The sequence below is a fragment of the Eurosta solidaginis genome, chromosome 4 (genome assembly GCF_040869045.1).
Source record: "Eurosta solidaginis isolate ZX-2024a chromosome 4, ASM4086904v1, whole genome shotgun sequence".
Taxonomy (NCBI): domain Eukaryota; kingdom Metazoa; phylum Arthropoda; class Insecta; order Diptera; family Tephritidae; genus Eurosta; species Eurosta solidaginis.
Genome location: NC_090322.1, coordinates 190068259 through 190088296, shown reverse-complemented (window position 1 = coordinate 190088296; position 20038 = coordinate 190068259). Strand labels below are relative to the sequence as shown.

Sequence of the window (20038 nt, the reverse complement as noted above, 5' to 3'; positions counted from 1 at the left end):
ATTTGTGTATGAATCGATTTTGTCTTGTACTCTTACTATTTCACAACAATTTGCACTTTCTCATCACATATTTTGTCAATAAAGGGCTAGCCATCAGTTGGGTTTATTTAGAGTTATTCACTTCTCGAGCCATCACCATTACCATTAATTGCTGCTGGAGAGCCCTGGTGATTTCGGTTACTTCGTTGGAAAAAGTGCTAGTCATCGTTTTCTTGCTATTACTGAAGTAAGTTAGCAATACCAAGGGATTTCAAATATTATTCCACTTGTTCATTTCATGTCAGTGGGCGTCTCTCAATTCCTATGTCGCTAAATTCGGATGACAGCATGTTTGTATTTGCGTAAAATTTGGTGTAGGGTAGGTAAGGTTAGGTTTGATTGGGTGGCAGCTGCCAAGTTAATGAAGAGCACACTTAAAAAATTGTATGTTGGTCCGTTGAATTACTACAATTTCTAAAGATGAAACTGGTTTACCTTTACCTTTTGGTCGGTCTGGAAAACTGGCCATATAGTGGAGGGATGATTGCACTTCGTCTTCCCCCATAGATATAACACAGCCGGGGATGTGCAGTATGTTATGGCGTTCCACATGGATTCCAACTAAGCTGTGCACTTTAAACACTTCAATTGCCATGGGTATATGAGCTTTTGTAAGCTCTAATAGACTCGTCGAGCGCTTGGAATCAACAATTGGCCAGAAAGGTGGGTCGAGACCCACCTATCCTGAACCAGAGAGCAAGTGGCCAGCGAAATCCCGAAGTCTTCGCTGATAGATACGTTCGATTTGCCCATGCCAACAGCATTTCTGTTGTTGTTGTATTACCGACAAAGACACTCCCCGAAAGTTTTGGGGAGTGTTATCGATGTTGGTGGTCCTTAGCCGGATATAGATCCGGTACGTTCCGGTAACAAATCATCATTAAGTTACTAGCTCGACCATCTCGGGAACCATTTATAGTACCACTTGGGGTTGCCAGAGCCTCACCTGATAAATATGTGTATGATACATTCATATTGGTAACAGGATTCCCCTCGCGTAGGTGATGTTGTTAATTGGGTTGCGGAAGGTTTGAAAATATAAAGCTTTGTATTGCGCTTATCAACCCCTTGAATCCCTAAGCCAACAGCTTTCGTGGTGGATAGCATCCCATTTACCGCATCCTTTTTAGCGACGAACATCGCCTGGGAGACGATTTAGTGATTGGGCAATCTGAATTTCCGGTTAACACTGAGCTCATGGTGAAATTCCCCACTCCAAACTCCCTTTCAGACTGGATCCATCAGTGATCAGGTCACCAGAGTCCCGTTCCATATTTATTGCCCCCTTCATTCATCCTTTGGATGAAAATTAGTGGTGATTGTGGCAATAAAAGCTTTAGCCGGCGTACAGTAGTCCATCCTGCTGGGGATGAAGTCGAAATCGGTCAGAATGCTGTAGTGCCCATAATTCACAAGCTTATATGTCGTGTCACGAAAATTTATTGCTACCCTGGCTGCGGTCATTTTTCCCAAGATGTCAACCGAATACAGGTTCTGATTCCGCTTATTCTATCCAATGCCAATCGCTGCACTGCTTATAACCTTTCAACCGTGAAAGCGAGTCTAGTGCTATCCACCAGACCAGAACGCCTCCGACCAGATCAGCTTCACCGCTATATCGTATAGCCAATATAGCACCCTTGCAGAGAGCCCCCACTATATTTTTCTTTCCTCTCGAGAGCAGTACAATGCAACCGAAGCCTGCCTAGCCCATTAATACATTAAGCTTCTGGCAAGTGCTAAGATATTTAATTAACTTAGAAATTAAGCCTTTGCCGATGACCTGACAATTATTGTGAGGGTTAAATTTCGTAATACATTGCGGGTCGTTTTACAGGGCTACCTGGGTGTCGCAGTATGACTTAGACTATCTGATCACGATGCCCAGGTAACCATGTAGAACGCGTCTCAGTGCATTATAAAATTTAACCCTGAAAAGAACTGCCGGGTTATCGGCATCACTTGGCAGCCCCTACTCTCTTGAAGTAGGTTCTTCGCTACCACGACCCAAAGTAAGAGAGAATGAACATCCATATGTGGCGTGTGCTTACGTTCCTTTCTCGGTGCTGTTGCTCCCGCGAAACAAAAAATTGTTTCTTTACTGTTTCCTTGGATTTGTAAATTCGTTTGCTCAACTTTCACGTCGAAATTAAGTTAATTGTAAATATTTTCTGTGGTAAATATTAATATAGAATAAGTAAGGAAGGCTAAGTTCGGGTGTAACCGAACATTACATACTCAGCTGAGAGCTTAGGAGACAAAATAAGGGAAAATCACCATGTAGGAAAATGAACCTAGGGTAACCCTGGAATGTGTTTGTATGACATGGGTACCAAATGGAAGGTATTAAAGAGTATTTTAAAAGGGAGTGGGCCATAGTTCCAAAGGTGGACGCCATTTCGGGATATCGCCATAAAGGTGGACCAGGGGTGACTCCAGAATGTGTTTGTACGATATGGGTATCAAATGAAAGGTATTAATGAGGGTTTTAAAAGGGAGTGGTGGTAGTTGTATATGTGAAGGCGTTTTCGAGATATCGAGCAAAATGTGGACCAGGGTGAATATCGAAAAGTGGGCGTGGTTATAGTCCGATATAGTTCATTTTAAATAACGATCTGAGATGAGTGGCTAGGAACCTACATTCCAAATTTCATCAAGATACCTCTAAATTTACTCAAGTTATCGTGTTAACGGACAGACGGAAAGACGGACGGACGGACCGACATGGCTCAATCAATTTTTTTTCGATACTGATGATTTCTATATATCGAAGTCTATATCTATCTCGATTCCTTTATACTTGTACAACCAACCGTTATACAATCAAAGTTAATATACTCTGTGTGCAAAGCACGCTGAGTATAAAAAATGTAATTTTAAAAGAACCTTCTGACTACCAACCCTTTATTCTATTGCATTGCATTCAGCACCCCTCCCTTAGCATTTTTTTGCTCCTTCTTTTGTTTAATAAAAAAGTTAGTTCGCCTATTAATTTTTGCAGCTTGTAGCTATTTAAAGTTTGTTTGTTTTTTCTTGCTCTCTGCACATTTAAATTTTTGTTTATGAATGAATTTGTTCTTTCTTCGTTTCATGCTTGCATTTTATTAATTTCGCTATGGCTTGCAATAGTTTTTGTTACATTTATTGTTGTTCTTGTTACGCGAACTGGCCGTTATTTAAACGCTTGATTTGTTTAGTCTTTAGCATTATCAGCTCGCTTGAAAGTGAAACGCACTGACCTATAATAATAATAATCGTATTCTACTTGTATTCTCATGGCTCTTGTCAGCACCGCATAAATTTATTTATATGTATACATATATATATATATATGTACATTTATTTTTAGTAAACTTTTATTTTATTTTTGTTGTTGCACTTATTAACGATTATGCATCTAGTTTATATTCAGTTCTCTTCTAAATGCGGAATATATTTGTTTTTGTTGTATATGCGCTTAACCATACTTTCAGGGCCGGATTAACAGGTAGGCAGAACAGGCAGTTGAAAAATGAAAAAGACTTCTAAAATTTTCTTACAAACATAAAATTCTAGAGAGTGAAAGAAAAATATAATCAGAACTGAAAATAAATTTTACTCCAATAAATAAAACTCAATTGACCGCATTCAAAAGGCGACGACCGACAAACTAACAAGGTTCCTAAAAAGAACATTTCCGACTCATTTGACAAATTTAATGAGCGTGCAAAGAAATGACTCGAAGTGAAAGGAGAGTATATTGAATAATAAAAAAGGTTTATAACTTTTCTTCAGTTGGAAGGTCATACTGGTGAAAGTCTAGCGAACCAAACTTTAAAGTTTCTTACTGAATACTGTGGTTTAGATATTCAAAATTGTAGAGGACAATAATATGACAACGCATTAAACATGTCCGGGAAGTATAAAGGTGTGCAAGCAAGAATATTGAGTTTGAATGAGAATGCGATCTATGTTCCCTGCTCCGCCGCATTCCCTTAATTTGGTTGGAGGGCATGCTGTGAAGTGCTGTAGATTTTTTTCGCCATTATGCAGACATATAATTTTTTCCGTTCCCACCTATCGTTGGGGCGTATTAAAAAATAAAATAAACAATGAGAAAACTTTGAAGACATTGTCCACTACACGCTGGAAAGTACATTCGAATGCGACGAATGCAGTTTACGATTCATTTGATATCATATTAGAGGCTCTAGAAATCATTGCGGATGATGAATCACAAAATACTGATACATGTTATGAGGCGACGTGTATCGCGAATAAAATGCAAAAATTCGAATTTGGTTTCATGTTGTCGTCGTAGACAAAACCAACTTAATGAAGGAAATGCTCCCGAAGTCCAGAAGTAGAATTTTCGCCTTGCAATGATTTTAGGACAAAAGGTTTCCTCGAAATCATCGACAATCTTCACAGTGAAATCAAACGACGTGCGAAAGTGTATATGCAAGTTTGAGAGAGATTTGCATATCTCATCAACTTTTCTCTAAGTGATGCAGACCTCCACGAAGCTATAAATAATTTAGTTCGTCTTTATTCTAGAGATTTGGAAGAATTTTTTTATTGGAAAGAAACAATTCCAAAGTTACGTGAACTTCAGATACACTGATGCACAAAAAACGCATATTCATTTGAGTAAGATTCTAATGGAAGATCAATTAGCCGATGTATTTCCTAGCACCGAAATAACTCTTCGGATTTTTTAACATTAATGATCACAAATTGTTTTGCCGAACGATCCTTCTGGCAATTAAAAGGAATCAAAGCTGTTGAAAGAGCTACAACGCGACAAGAGCAACTCGAGATGTTAGGTATACTTTGCATTGAGTCAGATTTATTGAACAAAAATCGACATTGATGATATAATTGATAAATTTGTCGAAAACAAATATAGAAAACTACATGTTTAAAATTTAGATAGTAATTTTATTGATATTATTTATTACATTGTGACAATAAAATGTTTATGAAAGATATAAGTTTGTATTTCTTAATCGAAAAAAGAAGGGAACGGATGTGAAAAATGGGCCCCCAAAATGATGGTTGCATAGAGCCCCGTTGAGGGTTAATGCGGTCCTGCATAATTTGATCCAATTATTTAAGGTCATCGAGCCAACGAACGGTAATATTAACATTTAACTTATTTATTGTGTTGTTTTATGTTATCGAAATTATGTTAAATATTTTCATATATTTTGATGTTAAGAATTTCAGGCTAAGAATACTAAGTAAACAGTTTCCAATTTAGTTCAAACCGGTTTTATACTCAGCATGCTTTGCACACAGAGTATATTACCTAACGGTTGGTTGTACAGGTATAAAGGAATCGAGATAGATATAGACTTCCATATATCAAAATTATCTGCATTTGATTAAGCCATGTCCGTCTGTCTGTCCGTCTGTCCGTCCGTTAACACGATAACTTGAGCAAATATTGAGATATCTTCATCGGTATACGGGTTTATCTGGACACAGAATAGATTGGTATTGAGATAAGTGAAATCGGATGATAACCACGTCTAATTTTTATTTATGTAACACTTTTGAAAAGACAAAAAACATGATTATTTGTGACCCGGTCTATGAAATTGCGAGAAGCAGCTGTTTTTTTTGCGAGAAACAGCTGTAAACAGTTGTTTTTTTGAGTCATAAGCCACCTTTTCATAGAACGGGTCACATTTAGTAAATAATACACCTAGAATATTGAAATTTAACGTGTGGACTGATATTAAGAGTCCTGATACAAATTTGAAAACATTTTGAAAATGGGCGAGGCACCGCCCACTTGTGATAAACTCAATTTTACAAATAATATTAGTAATAAATGAATAACCGGTAAACCTATCATAACGAAATTCTGCAGAGAGCTTGCCTTTACTATAAGTAATAGGTTAGGTAGAACTGGCCGGTCCAGGAGGACCTCACATAGACTAAATGAGTCTGTAATGTTACCAGAAGTTTAATAAATTTTAAAAATATTATTAATCATAATAAAAAAAAAAAACGATAAACCTATTATAACAAAATGCAACATAGAGCTTGCCTTTACTATAAGGAATGCTTCAAAGAAAAATTTACCAAATTGGTTAAAGACCACGCCCACTTATATATAAAAGATCTTTAAATTGGTCATGGACGAATAAAATCAGCTACATCTTTACAAGAAAGAGCTTTATATCAATTATATTTCATTTACCAAGTTTTATTGTAAGAGGAAATTGAGAAACATTTTTGTTTTTAAATGTGCGGTGCCACGTGTTATATAGAAAAGTAATGTATCTGAAATGAACAGTACAATTGAAGCTCACGCTGAGTATATATTGTTGGGTTACACCCGAACTTAGACACACTTACTTGTTTTGTTTGCCTTTGAAGCGTTCGCCCGTTCGTCTACATATTTTGTATTTTCCAATTGGAGCAATTGTAAAGTCGTAAAATCCCCTTTCTTTTTACTGGATAATACTCCACTGGGTCATGTAGCTCATAAAATTTATGATTGTTCTGTATAGAGTGCGTCAGATATAGTACAAAATAAATCAGCGTGTTAGAAAGTTTAAGTACTTAACTATAACATGATGACCTGGTGAAAAAACTGATTTCAAATTTCATCTCACAACGCATGGTTAATGAAATTGGGTTTGCAGCTACTTCATATAAACCAGGGCTGCCAAACGGTTCGAACGGAACTGGTTCATGAACCGAACCACCCATTAATTTGGGGCTTTGAACCGAACCACGAACCGAACCGTTTTTTTTTTCTTAACTCCAAAAACAGAACCGAAAACCACCAAAAAAATGGTTCAGTTCGGTTCAAAATAAAGTTTCAACAAAAATCACCTAACTTATTTAATTCACCACTTTGCTTGAAAATACAACTCTAAGATAAAGTTGCATACATTTTTTCTCGATGGCAACGCCGTGAGTTCTCACTTTTGATAGTAAAAGCGTCTACTGTTTGCGCCTGTGGTCAAAAGCGTAAGCAAATCAACAATATGGAAGGTTCTCCAAAAAGCTCCAAATATTTACCGCCAAAAATTGAAGATTGCTCCTTTTTTAACAGACCGATGTAAAAATGTGCGCATCGAGTTCTCCAAGAAACATATGAAAATGGACTGGTCTCAAGTAGGAAAGTTTAATTGCTTTTTTGAACCCATATTCATGTCTCGGCTTTTATTGCAGGTTATATTTTAAGATGAGAAAAAATGGAACTTAGATGGCCCGGACGGAAGTAGAGGGTATTGGCGAGATTTGGAGAAGCAGCCCCCACATTTTTTAAAAAGGAATTTTGGATGTGGGTCGGTGATGGTTTGGGCAGCATTTTCAGATGACGTCGTACTAGAGCTGCAGTTTGTGAGCTAAAAAATGAAGACTTCACATTACCTTAATGTACTTCAATACAGTCTTCTTCCGTTTTTACGAGCAAATAGTGAACAACGTGTGTAATAGAATTTTTAAATGTATCCAACAAAATCTATATCTAATAAATTAAAGATATCAATAAAAAAACTAGAATTTTAGTCCAATTCTTAAAATGAGCTATATTTATGAAACAATTTCATATACCTAAAAAGAGCACTCTTTGGCTTTAGTTTGACGTTAACATTAATGGAAGAGAGTAATTCGAAAAGTCAGTTGCCGAAATGAAAGAGGATAAACAGCTGTACTTTTCCACATTTTGGAAAAATGTGTGCCTTAGTTATGAGACCGTCTTTATAATTTGTGCGAAATGGACTGTGGCGCATCTCAAATAAAGAGACAGTACCTGGGCGACCGAGCTTTGCTCGGCAATTTTTCGTTGTGCTGGCAACGTTTCTCGAGTATCTTCATGCGCCGAATTATCAATTTCAAAAATTTTTTTAGTTATACACTATGAAAGTCTCACAATTTTATTACATTCCAAAAACTTGTAAATTTCAGGAATGACAACTATCAGTTAGTTTAATTAAATGTCAACTTACTTCCCTAAGCGCCATCTGTTGGTAATTAGTTAAGTGGTTAGATGTCGTTTTCAAATTTAACATATGCCTCTAGTGTTCAAAGGTAGCAAATTAACATTGTGAGATATATTTTTGCTATGGTGAGAAATCTTTCTAATAGTAATCTGTGAGAAATTGCATTTATTCATTTCATATTTGCCAAACACATGCACTTAAATATATTTTGCTAGAATTTGCCACGGTGCCTTGATATTGCATTTCAATTTTATTAGCGTGTGTGAAATTAAAAAAAGTAAGTCGAATCATGTGTAATATTTTTTTACGAAGATTTTTAACTTTAATGTTCTCCTTTAAAGCTTTAATAAAATATGAGTAAATAGAGTACTATTTCGTCTAACTATTCCAACCCTAAATGACAAACCTACTCAAAAATGTCCATATTGTAATGCGGAGTGAAATACCTTTCGTTTGATACCCATATCGGCTTATCTCATGCAATTTGTTTATAATTTCGAAGAGGTGGCAACCCTAAAAGGTACCCCTACTCAAAAATGTCCGTATTGTAATGTGGAGTGAAATACCTTTCGTTTGATACCCATATCGGCATATCTCATGCAATTTCTTTTAATTTCGAATAGGTGGCAACCCTAAATGGCAACTCTACTCAAAAATGTCCCTATTGTAATGCGGAGTGAAATACCTTTCGTTTGATACCCATATTGACATACCTCATGCATTTTTTTAATTTCGAATAGGTGGCAACCCCAAATGGCAACCCTACTCAAAAATGTCCCTAATGTAATGCGGAGTGAAATACCTTTCGTTTGATACCCATATCGGCATATCTCATGCAATTTTTTTTAAATTTCGAATAGGTGGCAACCTTGTGAAACATTCTGAGTAGCAACACCTAGGTAGAAAGTCTTAGAACGTGATACATTATCTCGGTGCCAAATTTCATTTAAAGCGGTTGAGCCGTTCCCGAGATCGTTCGACTATACAAACAAACAAGAATTGCTCGTTTAAAGTAATAGGATTTAGGATTAGGTCCATGTCTAGAAATTTCCAAAAAAGCTTTAAATTTGACATCCCTTATCTTAGAAATTGGATTGGTCGAACTTTCGACGCTATTTGATACTAATATAAACAGCCCTATCAAAAGGCTACCAAATTTCAAGCAAAACGAAACGTAAATAATTAAATTAGGATCCTGGTCCACTTCCGTCATAATAGTTTATCCGAAACTTTGGGCAAGTCGGGTTGCTTTACAGCATGTTACATTGAATACTTAATTTGTATCAATACTTCCCCTGAAACTCTGTACAGTGAGAATCTAAACGTTGACTATGGCACCCTAAGCATTACTATTTGCCATAGCCAATGAACTTGGCATTGAAAAACTCCCAGTGTCCTGGTTTTATGAAACCACATGAAGTCATTGCAAATTCCTCATGCACTTTAAAAGCAATTCAACGCATTGATAAATATTTAATTTAAATATGAATTAAAAAAAAAAGCAAAAAACATTTCAAGTGCAACCTCGCCTATTTCACAGCAGGAATGAACATACGAAACGCATTCAACTGTCAGCGTTACACAATGAAATAACATAATGAACTGCTATCCGATATTAATGTCTATCTGCCTGCACCAGGCCAGACTGAAGCATACGCGCATCGAAGGGAATTTATAATTATTGGAAGTGCGAATTTTAAAAATAAATTAAGTTGTGTTTTAAAACCACCGCAAAAATAAATTCGTTGAACTTGAATTCTGAGAAAAAAGTGAATATAAAGCGATGATGATGAAACAGTTTGACTACAAAAAAATTGCATTACATCCAAAATAAGCTTTTGTAAAAATTAAAAAAAAAAAAAAAAAAAAATTCAACGATTCTAACAAGGTTTTTTTAATTTACGGCAAAATGGGTGAGTAGTTAGACAAAGGCAAATACTTGGATTAAGATAGATTAATTAAAGCGTGTATGGGAGGTTCCACTTGCAGAACTTTTTTTGCCACTGCCCTCGTTGAGTGGGGCTAGGTGACATTGGTTCAAGCATGTGTTCACATGCCAACTTAAATAAGGGTCAAATATCCACTTTCCTGAAAAACGGTGCGACAAGAATTTACTCCTCTTCCGCTTTATTCTGATATCTTCTGCAGTGGGTGGTTGATTGATCCGCATATTTTTGAGTTCAGCCGAGCTAAATTTCCCTTTTCCTTCATCTGTAAACTGTAATCTAACTACTGTCTTAGATATCCTATCATTCCTCCTTTGAAGCAAACGTTATCTTCTGTGTCCCTAACATGGGTCGCAAAAAACAAAGGAGTCGTAACCTATAATCAATAAAAACAAGTAAGAAAATCTAAATTCGAGTGAAACCGCACATTACAAACCCAATACAAACAAATTTGTTTAAGTCTCGTTCTAAGCTCAACCATACCACTACTGAGGTAGAATATCAGTCAAATGTAGTTAAATACCATAGAGTTATTGCAAACTTTGTTAGCAAAAGTGGGCGTAGTCTTTAACCGATTTTGATTATCTTCACTCAGTCTATATAATTTGGCAAGGATGGTGTCTCTGCTAAATTTCAATGTAATATCTTTAACGACTTTTGATTTACGGCTTGTTAAACTTCCACATTTTCTTCTGCTATAGGTGGGTGGTGCCATGCCCGTTTACCGAATTTTTTTGGGATTTATGTTTTGCGTTATAAAACCAATCCACCTACAAAATAGCTTAGCGGTATGCGTTTTTGAATCATCTCATAATTCCATTTTTCTAAATATTCGATATCGTAAAAGTGGACGTGGTGATCATCCGATTAGCCCGTGATCATCCGATGAGCCCGTATACCGGATTTGGTGAGACTATCTCAATATTTGCTCAAGTTATTGTGTTATCGGATAGACAGACGGACGGTCATGGCTCAATCAAATTTCTTTTCGATACTGATGATTTTGATATATGGAAGTCTATATCTATCTCGATTTCTTTATACCTGTACAACCAACCGTTATCCAATCAAACTTATAATACCCTGGGGACACAGGGCCTGTGTAAAAGTACAGCTGGGTATCAAAAAAGCACTTGGCGCGATTTCCATCCAAAGAGAATTAGGCCGAGTTTTTTTTTCAATTTGCGTCATGCTGCTTTTAATTTTCCCTACAAATTGGCGGGACGAGATCTATATGTTTTATGCCGAATCCTAACGGCATCTGCAAGGCAGCTGAATTTTCACTGAGAAGCTTTCATGGCATGTTTGCCAAATCACTGCAGAGGGGTGAGCCCGCTTAGAAAGACTTAATTCTAATTGGAAAAACTTTTTTCTAAATATTTGAAGTTACTTTGCCCGGGAGTTGAACCGAAGACCTTCGGTGTGGTAGACGGAGCACGCTACCATCACACTACGGCGACTGTCTAGTTTATAACAGCAGTAACTAAGAGTGTCAAACGCTAGGTTCTTAAAGGTAAATAGTGTGGAACGGGCGATTCCGTTTAATTAGGGCGTTCACTCTGTTGTTATTGATGTGCAGCGCAGTTTGACTGGACATCTTACGTGGAGTCTAGTGTCCATCAGACAATTCGCTTTTTCTGTGTAATAAGGCACAAGCCAGTGGTCGCATTGTAGCAAGAAACGAGATCCGTTCATTAAATAGTTCATCTTGATATATTCAGAAGCCTCTTTGTTTAGGTCGCCGGTGCTATGGTGCACAGTGAGATATGTTCATTTACTAAATCACTGCACGCGAAGTATTCCTGCCCTGAAGGGCTTTGATAATTTTAATATGCACACCCACAATAGTTACTTCAGTAGTAAGCTTGAGAAATGTTTAGTCAAGATTTCCATGAAATTGATTTTGACTATGTGTCGGGTAATTGTTCACAACATTCTACTTCAGAGCATTCTAAACAGCTCAGAGTAACGCGAACCCAAAAAGATGGTAATTCTCAAAGAATGACTGATATGACACTCCTTTATCCTTTATCTCTTATATGTTTTTGGATCGGTACGACAAAGAAAAAATAACAAAAAATATTTTATGCTGAAGTCTATACCAAAAGCAAGAACTCCTCAACGAGAACCCAATAAGCACAATGGTTTCGAATTCGAGAAGAACTTACTTTCACTGCAAGTGCATCTATAGTTAAGCAAAACAAATGAGCTTTTTCTTACAGGTGTCGCATGGGAACAAAAAGTTCCGGCTGACCCAACCCCACCTTCCAATTGACGTACAAATATCGAGGCAGTGATGTCTAAGGATGGAACCTCGAATCCCAGCAGCTCTCTTTGTTGATGACCACCCGGCCATTACAAAGAGTTTATCGGCATCGAGCACCCTTGGAAAGGCCGCTGCTGCCAAAAGGTTGGCACTCCGTTGCCTCACCTCGCTTTTAACCGAGCTGCGTCTTAACTGTTGTCGCACACTGCATACCTCCGGCCAGCTGTTACTACACGTATACTCCAGCTTCTGCTACGATTATTGGTCACCCGCCATCATATCGTCGTTTGGATTGACTGAGTGCTACATTGGTCTTCAACAGAACTAAATTTATAAGTACGTCAAAGGAAACCTTGTTGTCTGTTTATTGGGATTGCTCTTAAAAAACTACACAAACAAGTAAAGGTGTCTAAGTTCGTGTGTAACCGAACATTATATACTCAGCGTGAGCTTCAATTGTACATTTCATTTCATAACATAACATAAGTTACTTTTCTACATAACACGTGGCACCGCCCATTTCCTCTTACAATAAAACTTGATAAGTGAAATATCATTGATTCGAAACTATTTTTTTGCTAAGTTATAGCTTATTATTCTAGTCTACGACCCTTTTAAACTTGTTTTGTATCTAAGTTGCCGTGGTCTTAACCGATCCCGTCCATTTTTACTAGAAATATTTTCTGCTATAGGGAAAATTTGTGTACCAAATTTTATTACGATCCGTTACTTTTTCTTCGGGTTATGGCTCCCGAAACATGAAAATTGCTTAGTCATAAAAGGGGCGGTGCCACGCCCATTTTTTAAAATTTGAAGTTTTTCCTATTTATTGTTATAAATCCTCTTGGCAAATGAAATACCATTGATATCAAGCTCTTTTATGCAAAGATATAGCTTATTTTATTCGTCCACGACCCTTTTAAAAATCTTTTATACAAAAGTGGGCGTGGTCTTTAACCGATTTCGTTAATTTTTCTTTAAAGCATTCCTTATAGTAAGGGCAACCTCTCTGCCGAATTTTGTTACGATAGGTTTAACGATTTTTGATTAATAATATTTGTAAAATTGATTTTATCACAAGTGGGCGGTGCCACGCCCATTTTAAAAATTGTTTTAAAATTTTTATCAATAGTCTCAATATCAGTTCACACGTCAAATTTCAATATTCTAGGTGTATTATTTACTAAATGATCAGGTTTTTTGTGTTTTCCAAAATGTTATATATATAAAAAGTGGGCGTGGTTATCATCCGATTTCACTCATTTTCAATACCAATCTATTCTGGGTCCAGATAAGCTCGTGTACCAAATTTGATGAAATATCTCAATATTTACTCAAGTTATTGTGTTAACGGACAGACAGCTGGCCGGACGGATGGACATGACTCAATCACATTTTTTCGATACTGATGATTTTGATATATGGAAGTCTATATCTATCTCGATTCCTTTATACCTGTACAACCAATCGTTAGCCAATCAAATTTAATATACTCTGTGTGCAAAGCACGCTGAGTATAAAAACATAAACATGCCAAGCCTCCAGCAATAACTCACTAAGCGGTGATTGCAGTTAAGGCACGTCAAAACAGCGACGATCTTTTGAAGATTAAGATCTTTTGCCACACTTCGGGCGTGTAAAGTTAAACAATTAAGAAACAAAAAAAAAAAACCACATAAAGAAAACAAGTATGTTCTAAAAGCAATCGGTGAGATATTCAATTTGTTGGGCAGAGGCGGGATCTGATCGGTAAGCACTTAAACTGGTTCTCGCAAAATGTGCTTAAACGAGTATGAGCGTTTGCAAATATGTACATACATACAAGTAAATAAAATTTGCATACCAGTAGCATTACAATAGTCAGAATAACAACAAAAATCCCCCAGGAATGCAAACCGTCTGTGTAAATGCACTTTCTTAGTAGAATTAGCATAAAAGTGATGCTGCGAATTCGAACAACTACAACATTTCATATTTTTGTTTCTTTGCATCGATTGTTCTGATATGCATGCGAGATGTTATATACAGTTGCAAACACGAAAATAGCAGTGACAATGTTTAGCAAGATAATCCAAAAACGAATACCGCTAAGCTAATGAAATTTATTAGGTGGATTGGTTTTATGACGTAAAACATAAATTCCAAAACATTTCGGAATATGGGCTTGCCACCACCCACATGTAGAAGAAGAAAATTTGGAAGTTTAAAAAGCCGTAAATGAAAAGCCGTTAATCAAAATCGGTTAAAGACCATGCCCATTTTTTCTGAAGGTCTAACTTTAAAAAAGTTTGCAATAACTCTATTAATATTGTAACGAATTCCCCTTATTCCAAACCTTCTGCTATCGTTCGAATCGCTAAACTGTTGAATAAATAACTCCAATATTCAATAATGCAAAATGCTCTTTATTAGACCACTTTGAGTGTATTTCACAATAAATCTTACTTCACAACTAATTGCGTGTTTGATTCAAGCTGCTTAGTCATGCCTCAGCTTGCACTGCTCTTATACTCTCAGCTTCCTCGTTCACGCATTTCTCCTAAGTAGTAATAATTTCGTGAACTTCATGCTTGGTTTTCAGCTATATACATATATATTTGTAGTTTGCATCCATATGCGTGTGTATATGTGAGTACTACTTTGGCTGATGATGACATGTGTTTGTGAGTATTGTTGCTGTGCCTTTATTTAATAATGATGTGAGTATCACTTAGTGGTGCTAATATTCGTCACAATATTATTAATAGACCTGGAAGCATTGCGACCTATGTGTAGATCTATTATGCATGACCTTTCAGCCAAATTTTGTATGTGGAGGCTTTTGAAGTTTCTAAGTACCTCTTCAGGTTTTTTACTCCACATCACATAGGGATTAAGTGTCACACCACCTAGGGAGAGTCTGGCGTTACATTCTCCAGCTCACAGAAACGGAAAATTTGAGTATCGGATAGATTTAACTTACTTAGGCGAAATCGTAGACCACAGTGCCCGTGTAGTATCCAGTGAGAGTTGCTAGGTCATCCCTGTTTAGATAATTTCGTATAGTATAAAAAAACTGGCCTGCCTTTGCCCTGGGTAGTCAATGCAATAAGTATACAGTATTTAACTATATTTCACTGATATCCTACCTCAGTAGTGGTATGGTTAAGCTAAGAACAAAAATTAAATATATTTTGAAAATGGGCGTGACCCGCCCCTTTTTTTGTTCCTCTTCCCAATATACTTTTAATGCCATAAGTCGAACAAAAATCTCCCAATCCGAACGAAATTTGGCATAAACATTTTTTTCATAGCTAAACAATTTTTGTAGGGAAATCCCTATATCTGAAAGAAAATTGTATTTTTATCCGCTCAAATTCATTAGTGTTAGCCCCTGTATCCTTTTTGCTTCTTTTGAACAAAAATGAGTGCAGAAGAGAACCATATGTGTATGTATTATTGTGCAGCCTTATAACACCATTAACCACACAAAGCAAACCACAACAGCGTTATATGGAAGAGAGTCTGAGACCCCTTGAACAAAATTTAAAAAATCAATGCAACTTTCGAGAGACTTATAACTTCTAATTTGTTAGACTAAAATTGATAGGGCTGCAAAACTGAATAATAAACAAAATTTGGAAAACTCTAAATAATAAAATAATTAAAAAAAATGTTTTTAGTTAAACGGTTTTATTGAAAACTATACTTACATGAAGTAATAATAATATTAAAAGCTTGAAAATAATTAGGTAGGTCCTAGGTACTGGTCATCACACTCCTCATCAATCTAGGGCGTTGATCAGACAATTCAATAAAAGCATTGGGCGCGTGAAATTTCTAAAAATGTAAGGCGTAGCATAACCTTGTTAGGGTTCAGTTGGTCTTATATATAACTATGAATAGAAATTTGACGCGTCCAAAGCTTTTATTTAATTGTCTGATCAAAGCCCTAGATTGATGAGGAGTGTGATGACTAGTACCTAGGACCTACCTAATTATTTTCTAGCTTTTACTATTACTATTACTTCATTTAAGTATTGCTTTCAATAAAACCGTTTAACTAAAAAAATTTGTTTAAATTATTTTATTTTCAAGTTTTCAGTCTTTATTTAATTGCCTATTATTTCTCATTCTATTTAGTTCATTTAGTGATTCATTATTATAAGGACTCTTTCTTGACAATTTGTTACAATCTAAGTCCTCAATACATAATCCTCCCAAAGATTTTACTCGACTCTGCGCCACGTATGCTTATCCCTTCTCCAACTCCGAAATCTTTTGATGTCACTTCTATCGGAATGTATGTAATAATTGTTGCAAATATGAGACAAATCGGACATCGTAGGCCGCTTTCCATTCATGGATGTATTATGTGTTCCAAATATGGACCAAATCGGACTACAAATATGATTTTTTTGAATCGATCTTTCGATCTTTGCGCCACCTAGGGGCGATTTTTTTTATAGGTCGCTTTCTATTCTTGTATGTATTATGTGTTCCAAATATGAGCCAAATCGAACAACAAATACAATTTTTGTGAATATCTCGATCCTTGCGCCACCCAGCAGCAATTTTTCTCATATGTCGCTTTCTATTCATGTATGTATTATGTGTTCCAAATATGAGCCAAATCGGATAACAAATACAATTTGTGAATATCTCGATTCTTGCGCCATATATCGGCGATTTTTGTCATAGGTCGCTTTCTATTCATGTATGTATTATGTGTTCCAAATATGAGCCAAATCGGATCACAAATACGATTTGTGAATATCTCGATCCTTGCGCCACCTAGCGGCGATTTTTGTCATAGGTCGCTTTCTATTCTTGTATGTATTATGTGTTCCAAATATGAGCCAAATCGGACCACAAACATGTTTTCTGTGAATATCTCAATCCTTGCGCCACCTAGCGGCAATTTTTTTCAAAGGTCGCTTTCTATTATTGAATGTTTTATGTGTTCCAAATATTAGCCAAATCGGACCACCTAGCGGCGATTTTTTTCTTATTATTGCATTGTCATCGGGTTCTGAACTATATTCAAGCTTGTAGCTTATCGGGAGGTTGCATAAATTTCAATTACAAAATTCGTGTCATCCAGCCAACCAGCCTGTCAAGTTAAGCTTAATAAAACCGTTTAAAAAGCTAGAATTTTCGTAGAATTGTCTCATATTTTCGACATTTTTCGAAAACCTTTCTAAGCTTAGTTTAAACAGGTTTGCTTACATAATTCATGAAGTTTGTCACTCAAATTAACGGAAATAAAAAAAGAAGAATGCAATCGACGAAAATTTGCTAAAAAATGCGACTGCTATTTTCATGTTCGCAGCTGTACATTCATATCTGTACATACATACATAATGCTCACAGTAAGAAATGACAAAAAAAAAATCATTTGGAAATATTTTTTATAAAACCCATATTTTTAGACGGCAACAGCTGTTTTGAACAGTTTATAAAAATAAATATAAATGCAGGTATTTTTGTGTTGCTACATATATAGGTACCACTTGGATACGCAAAATTACACATTGCTACAAATGTAACGAGGCGGCGCCTCTTCAATCAGATATCTGTTGAGATGCCCAGGTTTCTGTGTAATCAACAGATACTGTTTCTACATCATTTTATTTTTCTCTTTATGGGGAGTACCCACAGCTAACTATGTAGGTGATAACAGGAGATGAAGGGCTGAAATTTTCTCCAGTGTGTTTGTTTTAGGCTCGGCGATCATATTGGGGACGCATAGCATACAAGCGAACGTCCTTTATAGGTGGTTATGAGCATTTCTTTATCTTTGCCCTGAGTGCTGCCGGCAAGATACTTGAGGATTTTGTTGCGGTTCTGGACATGTACATGCATGCGTGAATGCCCAATATAGTCGACATTTGCTTTGTGTATGTTGTAAACAAGGTCGTCGTGGAGGTGAAAAACTGTAAAGATTAGTAAGATGGTTGTTGAGGCAGGGATCTGTTGCCATTATCATGCTGTCATCGGCGTAGGAAACAATGCTAACTCCTTCTGGTGGGGAAGAGAGTTTCGATATGTAAAATTTAAATCAATGTGGTGATAAGACACCAAACTTCAACACCTTCTGGGACTGAAAGGAAAGGTGTATTATTCTAGGTTAGGCCTAACCTGTATTATTCTAAGTCTTGCAATAAAATTTCGTGTTTGACTGTCAAAGTCTGTAGGTAAGTCTAGCGCTACGAGTAATGTTCTATGGAAGAGGTCTTGATTCATTACACACTTTATCAGTGTGTTGATGGCGTTTACCGTCATAGTACTATGTTATTTTCGGAAGCCACACTGATAATTGGCAAGCCGCAGGTTTGCGGTGAAATAAGCAAGCAGGACAGCTTCAAGTGTATTGGCTACTGGCGATAGGATAGATAGTGTCTCCTAAGTTAGCTGATTACCCAGGATTTGGTAGTGGTACCACTCACGCCATTTTCCATTTTTCAGAGATGACGAAAGCGGACAGAGGCAGGTTGAAGACAAGGACTAGGAGATATTTCTAAATTCCCAGATTCTTCTCGGGTCCGGGTATGCGAACACAAGTATCTACAGTCATACTGGTAGCAAAGGCAGGCACTTTTATACATTTTCTTCTAAAGAATTTGGCAGCTCAGATTTATTTATTTTTGAGAAATCGGCACGATGCTTCTTTCAATTGTTGTGGCGATATATCCAAAAGATTTCACGAAAATTTTGGTTCATAGTACAATTGCTGATACTAGCCCAACTTAGTTTAGATACACACTTTCGTTACCGGAAATGATTTAACCACATCGAACTTTTGGTGAAAGTAAAGCAGGAGATTAAACATGGCAATTCCCTTCTGTGAGGGACGGTGCTATCACACTTTTGTGTGCCAAAAATATGTGTCACAAAGTGTTTCCATACGCTCATATGTATACGCGAATGCTATGTAAGCATATATAATTTCTGTAATGTTAAAACAGCTGTGAATGAAGTTTATATAATTCTGAATTCGCGTAGTCTATTTTATTTCAAGCAACACTATGTTCTAGTAGTTGTACAAAAAAAAAAAAAAAAAAACAACAAATTGAAAAACGAAAATATACATATATTTTTATATTTTTCTAAAACCTTTTTTTCAAATTAATTTGCATAAAATTTGATTTTATATTTAAAAATTTATGTAATTTGTAGAAAAAATTAAAAGCAGCACGACGCAAATTGGAAGAGAAGTTTGGCCTAAAATCTCTTCGGAGGTTATATTTATTATATATATTATATATATTATTTTTATATTTATTATTTTTTAATAACATACTTGCTGCCTATAACATATATGTTCTAGAGTATTCAGTAGACTTTGTTCTGCCCGCAAATTTGTTTGCTTAGATTTGAAAACATGAGCCCTTGCTCCTCCTCTTCACTCTCCATTCCATTATTTTCCATTTGTTTTCTTATATCTTGTTCATCTCTTATTCTGTTTATCTTCCTCCCACTCTCAAACCCACTCTCACTTCCGATCCCAGACCCCCCTACTCCCACTCCTACTAATTACTCCCAATCCCACAACCACTTCCACTTGCATTTCTATTCCTACTCCCATAACCATACCCTTTTCAACTCATGTACCCACTACCGTTCCCTATAACATTCCCACTTCTATTACTACTCCCTCTGCCTCTCTCACTTCAGTTCCTCATATATGGAATCTCTATACCAAACATTGAATATTTGCCAAACATTGAATATCCGACCGACCGACTTCAATATACTTGTTTTTAGAAACGTGTTAGCTATAAATCGACCAGTCTGAACTCCTTGGTAGCGAGAAAAAATATTAGAAACAGATTTGTAGATAAACATGCAAACACACAAAT

The 20038-nt window shown here is 36.4% G+C and overlaps 1 protein-coding gene across 15 annotated transcripts in view; it reads right to left on the bottom strand.

The window, feature by feature from the left end:
- The window catches only part of Pvf1 (PDGF- and VEGF-related factor 1), a 136168-nt gene that overhangs the window by 113371 nt on the left and 2759 nt on the right, over positions 1 to 20038 (bottom strand). The window contains exon 1 of one of the 15 annotated variants that reach the window (XM_067784307.1): positions 2941 to 3237. The exons of the other annotated variants lie outside the window; for them this stretch is intronic. The gene's annotated coding sequence lies outside the window, so the exon portion shown is untranslated. Of the gene's footprint in view, positions 1 to 2940; positions 3238 to 20038 lie in introns of those variants that run through there. 15 annotated transcript variants of the gene reach the window in all.